This window comes from Ptychodera flava, chromosome 7, assembly GCF_041260155.1.
Source record: "Ptychodera flava strain L36383 chromosome 7, AS_Pfla_20210202, whole genome shotgun sequence".
NCBI lineage: Eukaryota > Metazoa > Hemichordata > Enteropneusta > Ptychoderidae > Ptychodera > Ptychodera flava.
The window spans coordinates 23103541-23113328 of NC_091934.1; the positions used below are offsets into that span (position 1 = coordinate 23103541).

At 37.3% G+C, this 9788-nt stretch overlaps 1 long non-coding RNA gene across 1 annotated transcript; it reads right to left on the minus strand.

Annotated features, from left to right (window-relative positions):
• Positions 1 to 2872: 2872 nt before the first annotated feature.
• On the minus strand, positions 2873 to 5807 carry LOC139136174 (uncharacterized). The gene is made up of 3 exons (XR_011553136.1): positions 5687 to 5807; positions 4907 to 5030; positions 2873 to 3405 (listed from the first exon to the last, which is right to left on the minus strand). It is a non-coding gene; the product is annotated as an uncharacterized lncRNA (long non-coding RNA).
• Positions 5808 to 9788: the final 3981 nt, after the last annotated feature.

Genomic DNA, 9788 nt, shown 5'->3' on the forward strand with positions numbered 1-9788 from the left:
TTTGCTTGGGTGTGTTCTACAGGAATTTCCTTAACTGTTTTTCAACTTCTCTTTTCTCTAGCCTTATTTTAACTTTTTCATTGTTAAGGTCGCTAATACGCATATTCGCAATCCTTAATTCATCATTAATAGCTCTATATTCTGGGTTTAGATTGTTCCATTGTTCGATTTTATTTTCAAAAGCTTGTATTTTGTCTGCATTACCAGACGCATCTTGTCGTAAGAATGTCAGTTCATCTTTGTATACACCCATGTCTTCTGGCGTCATCTTCTCAGCCGGTATTTTATCATTTTTCACATCTTCAGAATACAATGTACGACTCACATATTCGGGCTCTGCGCTAGAGCGACCTCCTAATACATCTCTCATAAATTCATGTCCTCCTTTTTCTCTCATTAATGTGGTGAGCTTATAAAATCCACCTCCTCTATCTTTAGACAGCTTGAGGTTTTTATAATACAGCTTTCCATCCTTAATCTCAGATTCCATAACCAATACATTTAGTGCATCCGGATCAGTAATTTTATTCTCCTTTAAGAATTTTTTAACCATTCTTAATTTTTCATCTGCTCTAAGTTCAGTCAAACGATCAACCTTTGGGCTAGCAAGGAAAGGATCAGCTTCTGCAAGGGTATTATCATCGTCCATAAAGAATGTTTCAGCAGTAACGTCATCATCATCATTTAAATTTGCATCATCGAAATCCTGGATTGGTATATCTTCTCCTCCTTCTGCCATATTGTATTTCTATATTACTACAATTATTTTTTATCATCCCTTACATATACAGTAAAAAAAATGCACATCTCAGTTGTCGAAAGCGTTGAACAATTGGCCGACTATATTGAAAGAACTAGCGCTGCATATCGACGAAGTTATAAATTAATGGGTCGAATTGATATGGCTCTTAATATTACTAAAGGAATTCTTGTAAGTTCTGCTGTAATAGCAGCAATTCCGACAGTTCCAGTTCTTTTAGCTCTAACTCCTATACCAGGTGTTATTATTGATGTAATACAAGGAAAAACTGGAGTATCAAAAAGAAGAGAGAAGTATAAACATTATTACGTTCAATATAAATAGCTGCTTACACAAATACAAGAAAAAGGTGCAACAACAGAGGCCCCGGGGTCAGAACTTATTCAGGACATATTTCATCAGGCGCTAGAAATTCAAAAACAAGAAGGATTTAGTCCACCTCTGGAAAGATACCTAAGACATTATGGATTGAATGGATATGAAAGTTAGATTCAGAAAAAATTCTGTAGAAAATGTTTCTGAAAACTGTAGACTTTCAGACCTCTGAAACCACGTGACAAGTTGCTAAGCAACTGGAAGGGTATTGCGAAAGCGGTATTGCGAAAGTCCCTACTGGAAACGTCCCGATAGGGGTATTGCGCAACAGTGTTCCGGTAGGGATTAAAATAGGTGAAAATCTCGTTCCGATAGGCGTAGGAAAAACATAGTAAATTCACACAACCAGAAAACGAGTATATACTTACATCCAGAAGACAAAAATCAGCACTGGAAAGGGCACTGGAACCCTTAAGGAGCTGTACAGAGCTGCAGCACAGTCAGAATCTATCTAACAAATGAGAGAGAATATAATGTCATTCCGTTTTGATAGTGGGGGTGAGTCATAGCACATTGCTCTGACTCAGCAGGGAAATTCCCTGCTTAGTTCAGGACAATGCACTGCTGCGCCAGCTGTCGTGCGTACGTGAGTTCATATATAGGTCAGGGTCATACTTTCGTTACATGGATGGTTAATTTTTCCTTCGCTCCCTTTAGATAAATGAATAAAATGGTGTAAAAAATTCTTATTCGTCCCAGAAGGGAATAATATTTTACTACTTATATATATATATATATATATATATATATATATATATATATATATATATATATATATATATATATATATATATATATACACTAATTTACATGGGTACTCTGGTTGTATGCGGCTTAGCTGGACCAATTGTAAGCTTATCGTCTTGTGGGGATTGTTTCACCGTCTTAAAAATTCATATTCTTGAAAGAGCGATCACAGCCACTTTGTATATTTAAAATATCGGTCAATTTTAAATCATTTGCTTATCTTGTATCAAGAAATTAATAATTGTTATTTACGAGAAAACTAAACTTTGCATTGATGGCATGGGGGCTTCGTCAATATCCTTCTTTAAAATTCTGATAATAAATTATAAAACTAAGTACAGTAGGAGATCTACAGATCTATATATACCTGCAATTTTAGCCATGTAATACAATCATTTCCGTCAAATAGCACTCAAGTAGTATATAAATGTTTACTGATTTTCTGATTAGGGTGCAACCTTCAACAGGCAAAATCTTTGATGTCTGCTACATTTATCTGCCCTGCGTACAACAGTGATCTACTCCCGCCCTATATTCCAAATCGTAAATTACCATCATCCACAAAGAAACTTTCCACATCTACAAACTACAAGAGCATCACCTATGGTGGCCGTGCATTTTCATAAACTGCGTCTAAACTATGGAACGCACTACCACTCGACATCAGAGAATCCCCAAACTTTGAATCTTTGAAAAAAAACTGACAACACACTTGTTCTCCAGAGCATACATTATGGTTTAGCCACTTCGCGTAACATAGTGAAACACTCTTCATTTTTTTTAATTTTAGCACAATAGAAAGTTTGCTGATTGATCGATTGATTGATTAATTGATAATTGAAGTCAGTTAACCGTGTTTCACTGAATTGTGAGTGTTTCTGCCTCTAAATGTCCTCCCCTTCTTCGTTTATTTATTTGATCTCATTTTTCAAGTAGTTTATATCTTAAGGTAATGAACTGGTAAAAACAAATTACATCACACCAGTGTAATACTTTGCAGTGTTCCTTTAATCATGATCAGAAACTAATACCCTCTAACAGATTTGTTAGTTATAAACAATACATGAAAAAATGCCAACCATTTACTTGAATACATCCATCCATCCTTCAGCTATATGTGAGTACCTGCCGAGAGCTTCAGTAATGGTTCTAACATGAATCTGAAGTTCAAGTTTTTGAGTCTAGGAAAATTACATCACAATATATTTCTACGTGTTACTTTATAGAGACCTTCGGTGATAAAATGTACAAGTAATATGAACGTTGGTTTATGGCTTAAAATACTTTTCCAAAGGGTTATCTCAAAGGTTGACAATGTTAGTACTTCTACTGCGTGAAGGTATATGATTTTGTCGGTAGTGTATAATGAAGCATATTTTTGTCGGTCTTCACAGCCCTTGGTCAGAAACCTTGAGTCTGGTGCTGTCTGGTCCTTTCGTCTCATGGATTGTGTAGGATATTGTCTTCAGCTTGCTGCAGAGGCTCAGCAGCGACGCCATCAATGGAGATCTTTATCTTCTGTGCTGTAATAGGACACATATGCCCAAGAATTACAAATATAATTTACAAGGCTAGCAAATAATCTGGGACAATGACATGATTACTGGGTCGCAATTGGATCATAAAACATTGCTACTCTGAGGCTACCTTTCGTACCATGTTGCACCTGATGTGTTGCACCTAAGTAGTCTTCAGTCTGGTTTCTAAATTTGGTAGCTTTTAGTTAAAGATGCGCCCGAGGCACATGCATTTAGATTCTTGGGGCTCATTTCAAAGCTCTTTGAGTAAGAAAAATTTACCGTATTAGTTTTTCAAAATTCGAAAATTTATTTTCGCCAAAGAGCTAAGACAGAGATGTCGGCCATTTTCAATCTCAAATAATTTCACTTATAAATATTAGGTAATTGGTTTCTCTAGTTCCAAACTTTGCACATTGACCCCTGATTTTTATTCCTTATTTGGTAAGAGAATGGTTGAAAGTTTCATTGAGAGGAAAGTTCAAGCAAAAGTTCAAGTCTTTCACTGTCGAGGCGCATACCGTATGAAGACAAAGTTGCTATTCCTTGTTCTGCTTGACTTTAGTCTTGGCAAGAAACTAAAACAATTACTTATTACAACACTCAAAAAGTGGCGGTCAATTGATATGACTCACGCGCAATAAAAGCAAAAAAAGCCAATTTATGTACATCACTGATAAATATCATGTTAGCCTTCAGTACAGTAAGGAGAACCACTACAATTTTGAGTTGAATATTTGATATTTATATGCTGATCCTCATTGATTGTGTGCGACAATGTCTGTAAAATCTTGACCAGTTCTGTGTATTGCTGTATCAACCAATTCCTCTAAGCAGCAGCAGTAATAACAAAAGGGATAAACATACAAGGCTAATGACCCATTTTCATCGAGGGAAAGCAATTTAGCCAAATAGCCTAATTCTTTCTGTGACGGTGACATGACAGTCACGGTGATCAAGCAGCAGAAAACTTTGGCTTTCTGAATTGTATCCTCCATGGGCGATCGTGTGTTTCGACGATTTCTCAATAGTATTGTGTTTTAGGCTAGACCATTCTCCCCCACCCATCCATGACCTCTAATATACTGTCTTCAAACTTTAAAATTGAAACTCTGATATTACTATCTTACTTTTGACATGTCAACAATTTCAGTAAAACAAAGATTGACTGAATGTTAAAAACATAATATATATATATATATATATATATATATATATATATATATATGTATATATATATATCACCTTTGTTTTACCTTTGTCTTAGGGGGCCGGGCTCCCTGTTTTCTAAAGTTGCAATGGGGGGTCACCCTGTTTTCGAAAGTTTGAATGGCGGGGGGATTAAACCACTTTTTTGACGTCGACAAAAACTAACCCCCAGGCTGCTGAAGAAACTGACCAGTCCCTTACTGTCACATGTCCAACTATTGATGCGATTGCCGTTGAAGTAACATTGAAAGTGTACTTTCGAAAACAATGCAAATCAAAATTCAGCGTAGCTTTATACCTCTTGACAGTGTCCTAGGACGTGAGTTTAATCCAATAGCACCCTCTATCTCGTAAATAGGTGTTACGATCAGGACCAACAATAGAGCAAAAAGCAGTCTTCGCATTTTGACTGTTTCTGGAACCTGTATGGAGAAATGAGCTAGGGTTTAGTGTATTCAAGTCAGCATTCCCTCGACAAGTTTGAAGAAGTGAAATTGAGATTTTCATTACCGACATCATTAAGAATTGGTGAAATCTTATATGAAAGTAATAACGTAGAAAACAATTTTGATTAAACAGTATTGTTCATTTTTGAATTACGAAACTGTTTTAGATCATGTAGGGTCCATGTTAGGCTAAGAGATCTGGAATATTTTTAAAAGGTTACCTTTTGTTGCATAATGTGTACAGGTCTATAAAAAGAAAGCACATTCTTATGAAAGTGCCACAAAATACACCTATGTTTGTATTTGGGCTTCGTTTCCTTATATGCTTCCCTGGGGCTTGCAAAGGAGTGTGTATGGTGATGTTCAGATTGCCGGACCGTGACGTGCCCTGATTTTCTTTGCGATGACGTATCGTTTCTGATACAAACAAAACACAGTCACCTGACCCCGATCATTTGAAGCTGTATCACTTATTTCTGTGTCTCTTGCTTTCCTTCTTACACTCTCCCCAAAACACTATCTTTATGGCCATTTCCTGTAAAATCTCCAACATTTTTCTTTTGTAACATGCGACAAGGTACATTCAAATGATATAGTATGGCTAGATACAATGAAAGAACGTTCTAACTTACTTTTTCAACACGTCACCAGAGCCTTAAAAATCGTGTAGACGATTGTACAAATGACTTCCTGTGTTTTAAAGCTGTAAGCGACAAACAGACTAAATGATCGTGTACGACGCTTTGACTCTCCAGGCGAATCCATTAAAATGGTCCAAATCTATGTGGGTGCGTTAATCAATCTCCCGTATAGGAGACAAAGGCAAAGTTACACAAGTGTCATCGATGCCAGCGTCTGAAATGACAATGATTCCAAAATTCTATGCCGAATTTGAAGTACGTTGATTACGTTATATTCACCCTAATCAGTGCATCGAGCTGTTTCCCCTGTCAGTGAATAGACTTGGCCAAAGCATTGACCGGCCAAGTTGTCCAATGTGACAGGAACAGGGGAGTCACGCTTGAGAGTCATCTAGGTTGTTCGGTTCATTTTAGTAATGCCAGGTTACAAAAGGTTGCAACGTTCCGATGAAACTTTTGAGAGAAACCACAATACTGTTGCAAGTACATGGACCGTTGATTATAAATGCAACAAGTATAAACGCTTTTCCAGTTCTTCAGCGATCGATCATCATCAGCAGACAATATTATGAAGCTATGCAGATTATGAAAAACACAAAAACATATATGAAAGAGTGTGAACTTCGTTCATTGTGCTTCAATATCGTGGCTTCAAAGACGGTGACTTTTCTCAAAACTGGCGTCGATGAATCCACGAATTTCAAGTAGAGTAAATTTTTATAGGCAAGTTAGCTACTCTCCAGCTATGCACTGAAAAAAATTGCAAGTAGCATATATAAGTGATAAAATATTACATGTATTATGATCAGTTTTGTAATTTTGTATTTTATTCGACGTGTTCATATCAATTTACATCGACCAGCCTAAAATAGGGTCGCTCAGAGTATCCCCTCAGATATGCTGTCAGTAAGGACTCAGTCGATCTACACAAGCTTTTTTTCACAATGACCAAAATAAAGACAATCATAGGCCTTTCAGGTCATTATCATTTACCCAGGTTCACGTGCCCGTGCAAAGCTACGGGAAAAAAGCGCCCTCCCTTCCATGCAATATTTTCACCTGTCATGTCCCAGCTCGGTGTCATGTTTGGATGAACGCGTCCGGATCTACTTTTGTAATTATTTTTTACTGCAAACAACAGTTCGGGAGATTCAAAAGATGTAGCCAGGCACACTGCGTCAAATTATGAGAACTCGCATGCATTTCTCGGCTACCTTCTGCCACCTGCTATCCACAAAACATTCCATTCGTACATAAAGCAAGCGAGAGATTTTAGAAAAGGTCTTTCGTTCGGATCGTTGTAGCGACAGTTAAGCTACGCCGGTAAAATCAATTATACTTCTAAATTCTAATGAAATTCAGTTTATACTAAGCATGGTATTGATAATCTCTACTTTTTAAAGATATATCACAATGCCATCGCTATTAGAGGCAGAAAAAGACACACACACATACACATGGGAAGGTCTAACATGAGATAAGTGTCCAGTCGTTTTTCGGAAAATGAAGAGTGATAAATCACCTGGAACTGATGGCCTGACAACTGAATTCTACCAATACTTGTGGAAAGAAATCAAGACGCATCTCCTTACGCCATTAACTTAGCTTACAAAGACGTGAAACTCAGCAAAGCAGAAGGGTAATGTCATTAATATTCATGAAAGGAAATGAAGACATTCTGCTAAATTGGAGACCAATAATAACGGTGCTCCATGTAGATGACACAATTATAGCACATGTACTGACTAATAGACTGAAACGCGTATACTGCCATCCGTTATACACAGATATCAAACGGGTTATTTACCTTGCCGTGACGTTGGCGAAAATGTCCGAATTATCGGGCGATATATTTTATTTGGCAAAATGCTTGAAAAAGAAATGTGCGCTTTTTGTCAACAGCGAAAAATCAGCTGGAAATTTCTTCAAGTTTTAGAATACATAAATCTTGGCGTTTCCAATTCCTTTCGATCCACTGGGTGAATGCTACTACGTCTGTACAGAGCTGTTTAATTTATAATGGGCATTGTGCTTTCTTCAACGAACATCGCGGTGTGCGGCAAGGTTGCCCGATATCCGCTCTCCTTTTTCGACTTGCGATCGAACTTCTTTCTTGTAAAATAAGGCAAACAAGCGACTTCAGAGGCATCCGTATATAATTTACAAGATCAACTTATTTACCTGAGAAGGAAATAAAGATACTATATTATGCTTATGATACCACACTGGTTCTTCAAGACTCACGATGGAAAAATTTAGCAAATGCTAAAATTGGAGATGAATAAAAGGAAATCTGAAGCTCTGTGGCTGGGAACCTGCCAAGGCTTCAAGGAAAACCTCAGCAACTTCAATAGTTAAAAGCGTATCAACACATACTTACTTTATCCTTTTGTAAGTCATATATGTAAGTCTGTCAAATTCGCTTTGAAGTTCTTTACAAAATACACTATATATTTCAGTATATATGGGGTCATTTGCAAAACCTTACATTTCTGTAAGAGATATTAGAAGAAAAACAATCAGAGTCAATATTTGTTTCTTTTATTCAGTATTACTTTGCAACTTTGTGAGATTTAACGGCCGGAGAATCGAAATGACCTCGCCAGCCGTGAAATTTCTCCGGCTGCCGGCTTCTATCCGTAATGTTTTGGCGACAGCTTTTTATGAGTACTTTCTTGAGAATTCCAAACGATGTTTGTATACTTAGTGGTATTATATAATAGTGAGATGTACACTGTTGACAAACTTTCTGCTATCGGGAATTAAGATACACATTGTTTTGGTCTCACAGCTTTCTTGTTGCTATGGTATATTTTTATACGTGGGAGTATGATATGAATTGCAAAAAAAAAGTAATCTTTTGTTAGCACTGGTTTTGCAAAGATTTTTCGTCCTTCACTGTGTCATGCACTTGTCCTTTGAAGTTTTATCGCTGAGTTGCGTCCATTATCTTATCAAATTGTAAGAAATGTTCATACTGTTCTGGATCAGGAACTTCAGACCACAGGACGCGTAGATGGAGTAAATATATAGATCAGACGACACAGGAATTAACGTTGTGCTCGAAACTTTATTTCCTCAGGTCAGCCTGATGGCTGCCGGGAGCAACTCTTAGCTCCGAGAGCCTGGAGAAATGCTCACTCCAAGGCCCCAAAGTCGACTCTCAAATGTTACAATACTTTGTCGACAAGCAAACTTGCCAACGCTAGTTTCACAATTATTAATACGTAGTATGCATGAGACATGTCACAACACCATTGTTTTAACCAAGCTGTGAAAATATGAAAAGCGATACTTAACAGCTACAGTTCTGATAAAAGTTCAACTACATTATCTTTCTATTGTCCAACCTTGCGTGAGACATTTCATGCATAATCATATGAATTCACGAGACACGTGGGTGCCGGAATGGCGCTGCCATTGAATTTAAACAGAAGAGACTTGAAAATGTAATTTTACGCCAATTTTGAAGAATTACACCTCCGGTATATGGTGCGAATTCAAGCCCAAGTGGTGAAATGTTGAAATTTGGCGAATTACTAGAATAAAGATTTGCAGTAACCGGTACAAATTATAGAAGCATGACAATCTGATGTGTTTGACTGCCTAATGCACCAAAGCAAGCGAGGGTCAATTATTAATCTGTGGACGGTGTCACCAGATTAACACCGGATTAGCGGTTCGTTGTTTAGTTTTATACACTGATTATAAAGCAGCGTAAGCTTATCACAGGACGAATGCATGGCACTATGCATGCAGTCATAGCCCGTAGAGAAAACTAGGATCTATGATACAGCATAGACTCGTTTTTCTCGAGAGTCTATGGATACAGTCAAGAGAACAACGTCGACAAGAAATCATTATCTCAGAAGACTAGTTAAATATAAGACCAAGATATCAAAAGGTTGGGAATTTGATTTTTTTATTGGCAATACATATCATAATTCAAGTTTAAAAGTAAACGACAGCAACAAGAAACCTGTGCTTAGACCAAAACACCCCTACCCTCACCCAACCCCTGGGGACGGACACTAAAACTGCCCCTATGCTTCTAATTGACAACAAGCTTTGTATATTTCAAGTCCGTCTTTAC